Consider the following 6,513-nt stretch of genomic DNA (forward strand, 5'->3'; position numbering starts at 1 on the left):
GGGCTGAGGGTGGTCAAAGGTGATCAATCGATTCCAGGATGGCTGTGACTTTTGCAGTCTGAGGGGAAGACATAAAGAATGTGGATAGGTAGATGTAGAGTACATACCTGAGCTCTTGAGCCATCTTCACAGGAGCAGAGGGGAAAGGAACTGTGGGTGTGAGGACAGGTGGATAGGCCAGGGGATGGGGCAGTACCACCATGTTTCAGTGCAAACTCCGAAGTCATTATGAAGGCGTATTTGTCAAGGTAGAAGGATAGGACGTATACTTTAACATTTGTTGTTGTAGTTAATTTTTGTACTGGTGACTGAACCCAGAGTCACTTTACCACTGAGCTACATACCCGACTCTTTTCATTGTATTTTGAGACAAGGTCTCACTCTATTGCCCAGGCTGCTCTTGAACCTAAGATCCTCCTGCCACAGCCCTCTGAGTCACTAGAATTATAGGCTTGTGCCACTATACTTGGTGTCAATTTGTTTGATTTATAATTTTTTAATATTTAGAAATTTTGTTTGTGGCCTTTTATTTTGATTCATGCCTCAAGTCCTGAAAATGTCAAGAGTAGGCTTTAACAGGAATGGGGGGTGGGAGATAGGATGGTAAGTTTCCAGGATGGAGTAAGCCAGTCTGATGAACTCATTGCAATTAAATTCTCACCTGTTTTTTGTTTTGGTATTATAGATTGAACTCAGGAAGGATTTGCCACTGAGCCCCATTTCCAGCCCTTTTTATTTTTTATTTTGAGATAGGGTCTCACTAATTTTCTGAGGCTGGCCTCTAATGTATGATCCTCCTGCCTCAGCCTCCCCAGTTGCTAGGATTATAGGCGTGTGCCACCACACCCAGCTAAAATTACTAGTTGTGTTGTATGAACCACCATCAACTCCAATTCATCCCATAAGTCCCCACCTGTAAGTCTCCTCTAATCCCTACTGCCTTTGGTGGCATCTCCCTGATCCAAACCTATGCCAGTATCACTCCCTGGGCCCTCATCTACATTGTCTGTTAATAGCCCTCTTAAAGTTATTTTGTATTGTTATCTAGCATTTAGTGTATGTGTGCCAAAACTAGGGAGCTGGATTACTAGGGTTTTGATAGCATTGATTATTACTTTATTACTTTATTCTTCATGTTCTCTATAGCTTTGGGCTTAGAAAAGAATAGGTTTGAAATAGACCAGAGACCTAGGGTTGATACTGGCCCTGCTTCTTATTAGCTATGTGACCTTAAGCAAGTTAACCTTTCTGAGTTTCAGATTTCTCATATATAAAACGGGATAATAAGGTCTGCTTGGCAGAGTGTTGTGAACATAAGAGGGAATAGTTATCAAAGGATCTGACAAAGTAGACAGCCAAAAGAATACTACCATAATAATCATGTTTTACACATAATATATTAATATACATTTTATGTATACTATGTGCTCATTATTACATTACATTAAGTGTAATGTAACATAGTTGCATATTCTGAAAGGTATTATATAAGCTGGGTTTGGTGGCACACACCTGTAATTCCTGTGACTTGGGAGGGCTGAGGTAGAAGGATCTTAGTTCAAGGCTAACCTCAGCAACTTAGCAAGACCCTGTCTGAAAATTTAAAAGGCATCTTAAATGTCTTAAATCTTTAAGGCATTAAAGATACTAGTTTAGAGATGGAGAAAATATATCCAGGCCTTCTGAATTCCTATATCTTAGGGGAACTCCTAGTTAAAAAATGAAAAGGTCTGGAAATGTGGCTCAGTGGTAGAGTATCCCTGGGTTCAGTTCCCACTAACATACACACACACACACTCACACACACACACACACATACACACACAAACAAACACAGGAAAGAAGAAAAAAAGACACTACATAAATTAAATGGTTGAGTGCTCGCTTCGGCAGCACATATACTAAAATTGAAACGATACAGAGAAGATTAGCATGGCCCCTGTGCAAGGATGACACGCAAATTCATGAAGCGTTCCATATTTTTTATGCAAAAAAAATTTAATACTGAGTGTGAAATTAAATAAATTCACTTTATTATTTAAAAAATTAAATGATTGAATGGGCAAGGAACCTAAGGGAGTGGAACTATATATTTTTTTTGCGGGGGGGGGCTGGGGTGTGTACAAAGATTGAACTCAGGGGCACTCAACCACTGAGCCACATCCCCAGCCCTATTTTATATTTTATTTAGAGACAGGGTCTCACTGAGTTGCTTGCTTTTGCTGAGGCTGGTTTTGAACATGCAATCCTCCTATCTTAGCCTCCAGAGCTGTTGGGATCACAGGTGTGCGCCACTCCACCCTGCTGGAACTGGATTTTGAAGCTATTTTAAAAAGAGGGCTGGGGCTGTAGCTCAGTGGCAGAGCACTTGCCTAGCACATGTGAAGCACTGGTTTCAATCCTTAGCACTGCATAAAAATAAACAAAATAAAGGCATGCTGTCCATATAAAACTATGAAAAAATTGAAAAGAAAAAAGAGATGGGGCTGAGGATGTGGCTCAAGTGGTATCGCACTCGCCTGGCATGCGTGCGACCCGGGTTCGATCCTCAGCACCACATACAAACAAAGATGTTGTGTCCGTGGAAAACTCAAATAAATAAATATTTTAAAAAATTAACCATTAAAAAAAAAAGAGAGAGAGAGGCTGAATGGACTAGTAAGGGGACCTTTGGAGTCTACATTTCCTTCTTGGGCATTTGGCATAGGAGTGAGTGCAATACAGGACTCAAAATTAATCCTTCTAGGCTGGGGATGTAGCTCAGTTGGTAGAGTACTTGCTTTGCATGCACAAGGCCCTATGTTCAATCGCCAGCACCACCAAAAAAAAAAAAAAAAAAAAAAAAAATCCTTCCATGTGGCTGAAGCCTCTTGACCCTGGGCTCTTCAGTTAGCCACTCCAGCCACACCCTTGCCACAGCCTGCCCCTAACAGTCAGCAGAGGCAGCTGTGCACCAGGCACCACCTCCATCTGCTAGGAGTTGGCCAATCTTCCCAAGGGATTCCCTGTTCCAACATACCCCAGAGTCTGCCCAGGAGAAACCTGGAGATGACTGGATCCCAACTCTCAGGACCACCCACCCTGACCTCCTCTCCTATGATTATTAAAAACGTATTTCCAAGGGATTAGCAACTATGCCAGGGATGTTGATGGCCAACCCCAAGTCCAACCAATGGTTTTAATCACCAGTTGTAGTCACATTAACATTACGATCTAATGAGTAGCCTGCAAAGATGGGGGTGGGCACAGAGTGAGGGGTGGAATTTTCGAGGGAGGCACCTGTGGTGTGACTGAACCAAAGGACCACCCTGGGGACAGTGGCTCAAAAACTACATTCTCTTCTAATCAGGATACTCACTGCTTAAGGCATTAAAGATACTGGTTTGGAGATGGAGAGTCTGGATCCAGATCTTTTGAATTCCCATATCTTAGGGGGAACCCCTACTTAGACTCCCCATGGGAGAGTCCACACAGCAGGAAGCTCAACTGTGCCTGGCCAAGTCTAGACAGGAACTCATGGTAATGATCTAGTTCTTGGCTCACAAGTGTGTACAAAAGTCTAGGAGATTCAGACTCAGAGCCTTTCCTTTGGTCCCAGGGTAGGAAAGAGAGCTGAACCCACTCCTAGTCTTAATTCCCTCTCTCCCAGCTGGGCTCCCATTTTTAGCAAGCACCTGTAACATATTATCCAATGGGGGAGTCTAAAAGGTGGCCATGGGTGCACTGAAGTCCCCTGTGTCTGGGAACATTGAGAGAGCAGATGGAAAGTTAGGCATGCTGGAAGGGCATAACTCAGGCAGATGATAGGGCCAAAGAAGCAGAAGCAGATGAGGTGGTTGAATGGGGTATAGAGACCTCTGTGGCTCCTAGGAACCCTACAGGAAAGACAGTAGTCGCTCAAGAAGGACTTTGTCCCTGAAGATCATGGTTGTAACCCTTTATATATTCAATAACTGGTCTCCAAAGATCTGGCTCTATACATACACATCCTCACCCCCTTCTCTGTGTCTCTGTCCCTCCTTTGTGTGTTCTAGCAAATGGCTAGAGTTGTTTTTTCTTCATCCAGGGCAGATTTTTTTTTTTTTTTTGTCCTGGAGAGACTCCTGGGAGTTCTGTCACCACTCAGGCCATGAACTGCATCTCCCCAGGATCAGCTGCATCCACCATGCTGGACTGGCTTCTCTTCATGCTGAACTGGGCACTGGGAAAGGTCACAGGAAGGAGAGGATTTGCTTGAACCTGCCGAAATTTACAGGTAAGAAAGGTGCAGATTCTGGAGCCATGTGGAACCCAGTGCAAGTTCCAATAGCTGAGCCCATGTTCAGCTAATCAGGTGAAAAGAAAAGAAAAGAAGAGCCCCTCAGAAGGAGGGGCATGTAGGTGTGGAAGGAGCCCAGGTACCCACCAGGTGGCTGCATAGAGTGTCCAGGATGGGGAGGTGGCGGGTGGAGAATTATGCTTGGAGCAAGCCCCCGGGTTCTAAGATGAGGGCTGGAATAGGAGGATGGAGACAGCATGGCCTCGACATTTGGGAGCCCAAACTAAAATGTCTGGCATAAATTTGGGTAGAATAGAGGCTCCTCTGTAGGGTCCTGGGCAGGGGAGGAGACAGCCTCCCTTTTGGTGTGCCTATGTCCCATGTTGAGGCAGGCAGGGAGACATTTGCCATAGAAATTGTCCTTCTACCCTCTCACCCTGAAACCGAAGGCCCAGCAGCCCCTCCTACCCCACCCCACATAGCCAGTGACAGCAGAACCATCTCTGGAATAAACACCGTATAAGAACAACTCCCAGAAACTCCAGAGGAGCTTTGATGTTGAGGCCAAGGGATTTGACTAAACAAACTGGAAGCGATTTAGGCTGGGGAAGGCTGTGGTGGCCACTCTGGGGAATTCAGTCAAACTACCACAATGAGGAGGGGACTCTCATTCCAATCCCACCCAACAGCCACCTTGGGACCTCAGAGATCAGTCCAAAGAGGCTGAAATGTTGCATCTTCCCTGTTTCCCTCCTGCCTCCTGCCAGAGGAAACTGGACCATCTAAGGACACTGTTTATCCACTGAATGCTGGGCTAGGAAGCAGATGGGGTGGGCAGTCAGGCTACTGCTGTGTCTATGTTCTCTCCCCTTCTTCATCCTCAGATACCCAGAATACACGTCCCTGACCCTCCACTTCCACTGTGTCTTCTCCTCCACACCCAGTCCTCACAAATTTCATTTGGGAATAATTCTTTCCCCAGTTTGAGGTCATTAGTCTCATAACAGTGACCTCTGTGCTGGCATTCAGAATGGTCAGTGCAACTAAAATTGAGATGAAAGTCAGCCTTGGAGATTACTGATTCTCTCCCTAGAGGGTGGAGTCTGTGTGGACAGGAACTGTTTTGCTCTTCTCTGGATCCCTGCACCTAGCATCACACCTGAGGCAGACAGGTATTCAATGCATGTTTGTCAAATGAAGAAATGAGTCGTCACTTAGGGGAATACTGAAGGGTAGAGTCCTCTCTCTATCTTAGCCTCAGTTTCCTCTGCAAAAAAGGTGATAGTTCATGGATGCTTCACACACACACACACACATCTACACCCGCTTTGATGCAAAACCATAGACAAAGTGGGATTGGGGACATAATTCATTGGTAAGAGTGTTCACCCAACAAGTGGAAGACTCTGGGTTTCATGCCCAGCACCACAAAAATAAAATTGGCAACAACAAAACTGTATGTAAAGTACCCAGCCTGGGATCTAAAATGCAGCAAGTACACAATAGCTAGCTATAATTGTTGTTATGATTTTGGCTGCTTCCTAGCTAGTCTGTATCCTTTTAGCAGCCAAATTTACACTTGTGAATGTGCACAGAGGATCTTAGAGAAAAGGAGCTTGATTCTCCTTCTAGGGCAGAAATTCAGGCAGAAAGGCAATAGGAGCCTCCTTCTCTCCTCAGCCTGGGGAGTGTGGAGACAGCTGAACCAGTCTGGAAGGGTATGTTGCCTTTCATTAGAGAGGTGGGAAAACTGGAGTTTTACCCCCTAGAAGTGTCCCTCTGTCCTGTGCGCACGTCCCCTTTCGCTGCTATCTTCTCTGACTTTATTCTGGATCTTTCCCTCACATCTTCTTCCTGAATTCCATTTGCCTTCCTGTTTTTTTTTTTTTTTTTTTTAATATCTTAATTATTGCTTTACATGTAATCACCCTCGAGTCCTGAGTAATAAGATCCGAAAAGGGCTGATGAGGTATATCCAAGCTGGAATGAATCTCACAAAGGGAAACAAAACAAACCAAGGGATCCCCTCACAGGGGCCCAGACACATGCTTACATATTTTATTCACATCGTGCACAGAGTTCTCTATGCCAACAAAGTACAAGGAACACAGCATGCCACACAAACACACGTGTGCACACTAGATATGCATACACATGCGGTCTCAATCATAAGTGTCTACACATACAGATGCATGCAGACACATACATGTGCTAACAAAGAAACCCCCAACAAAGCAGCAGACGTGCGTGCGTGC

General features: G+C 44.8%; 1 non-coding gene across 1 annotated transcript; it reads left to right on the plus strand.

Moving 5' to 3' along the window:
• The first annotated feature begins 1,877 nt into the window (after positions 1 to 1,877).
• Positions 1,878 to 1,984, plus strand: LOC113199461 (U6 spliceosomal RNA). Its single transcript, XR_003302962.1, has one exon. It is a non-coding gene; the product is annotated as a U6 spliceosomal RNA (small nuclear RNA).
• Positions 1,985 to 6,513: the final 4,529 nt, after the last annotated feature.

This window comes from Urocitellus parryii, chromosome 7, assembly GCF_045843805.1.
Source record: "Urocitellus parryii isolate mUroPar1 chromosome 7, mUroPar1.hap1, whole genome shotgun sequence".
Classification (NCBI taxonomy): Eukaryota; Metazoa; Chordata; class Mammalia; order Rodentia; family Sciuridae; genus Urocitellus; species Urocitellus parryii.